We start from the raw sequence: 1,954 nt of genomic DNA on the forward strand, positions 1-1,954 counted from the left end.
GGTTTTGTAATGACTTTAGTCCTTCTCTGAAACAAGAAAATCTTTCAGGATGAGAATTGTTAGTAGCTTTCTTCGTTGCCAGTGATCTGACTCAGCCATCGTTAGATGTTAAGAACTGAGCACATTTGGCAGATTGCAATTGAATAGCTGCGTTGGATAAACTGCATCGTTCAGCTTGTTCAGCTCGACTGTATTTGGATATCTCCAAAGGAGGCTTAGGATTATCTCATTTACATCATTTCTTTAGATAAAAGTTACAATATTATCAAGATCTGTTTTCATCCAACTAGGTGCTAATGGGAGCAGACAGAGATACCAGGTAAGTCGAGGATATACATCCTGATGGTATAGTCAGTAGTTGACTTTACCTTCTTTAAAAAGATCTTATAGTCAGTAGTTGATAACTGGCCATTAATGGGCATTCCAAGGAATTTAAATGACTTGCAGCCAAGAAATGGGACTTTCTGGTCACATATTGAAATTGTTGGATCGCGAAGATGATCTTTACTTTTATATGCCAATCCCAAGCAGCTGCATTTTGGTATTTTGATAACTAATTTAGACCATCAACACCAGTCAGATACAACATTGCAAACTTTCTGTAGATCTTTTGAAGACTTTGCTAACAGGGTGACGTCATCAGCAAAGAGAAGTGCATCCAATGTATAGGCTGATTTATGCAGCCTATATCCAAGAGTTGCTTGAACTGGCTTAAGTTGAAGTGCAAGTGTGTTGATGACACACGTCACATTATTAAATACTATGACATTTGGAGATGTTTAGGAGCATGATGTAGTTAGTCTAAAACTTTCTCTAATCAACCAGTGAGGCACTGAACCTTACACATTAGCAAAATCTAGCCAACAGACAGATAAGATGTGTTGATTGCTCTTTCAGTCAAGATAGGCTGACCATAACTTGAAATGATGTTCGTGCGTTCCATTAACAGCAGGAAGGAACGCTTTTTGAATGGAAGTGTCCATAAAGTTGTTTTCCAATAAATAGTCACACCAACCATCTTTCAATATTGAGGTGTAAATTTCTAATGCATGGAGTTAGTGCAATTGGGTGAAAGGTAGTTAGATCAGATGGATTCTCTGTAGCACCAGATTTAACAATGAGACGAACTACTTCAATTTTCCATGATTGAGGTATTGAGCAAGACAGCCAACAATTGTTAAAAAGGTCCAAGAGAGCTGGAAATAGAGATTTACATTTCTTAAGAAACAATGTAGGGAATGCCATCAAGTGGACTAGGAGCAGAGTGGTTCCTAGTTGATCTGATTTTCTTGTACACTTCTTCATATGATATCAGACGAATGTCAAATGATTTCTCTGGACAGCTAGGTTTACAAAAATCTGATGGAAATGGATGAGTTGAAACATCTGATGGTTTGGAATAAGTTGATATTCTTCTTCAGCAGAAAAGTTAGGAGCAACATTAGACGTTTCATCCTCTAACAATGACTTAGAGAAAGACCAAAAATTTTTCTTGTAGAGCTCGTTTGCTTCATTAGCAGAAAAATTTGGACTGAGCCTTGGATAGAGCTTGCTTCATTTTACTATGTTGACGAATGAGTTTGTGGAACTGAGTGGAAATTAGTTTTAGCGCATCTTCACAACAGTTTTGTTGTTTGGCTTCCCTAAACTACTGCGTAGTGCATTTTTCTCCAACCGTAAGCATTTAAGAGTAGCTGCAGTTGACTGAACTTTACGATTAAGACGACGTCGTCAACGAGAAAAAAGGATAGGAACCTAATGTTACCTTCATGTACGTGAAGAGACGTGAGCAGATAAGCTGATATTTAGACTCCACCCCTGAACATTGTATGGCATCAGCGACTATGTTGTTCCTAACCCAATTGTCCACTTGTAACCATGCATTTTTATCTGACGATTTGGTAGACTTAGACGAGGAAGAAACTCAAAAGAATCAACATGAAGAGGATTGTAT

Source organism: Corticium candelabrum, chromosome 13 (genome assembly GCF_963422355.1).
Source record: "Corticium candelabrum chromosome 13, ooCorCand1.1, whole genome shotgun sequence".
NCBI lineage: Eukaryota > Metazoa > Porifera > Homoscleromorpha > Homosclerophorida > Plakinidae > Corticium > Corticium candelabrum.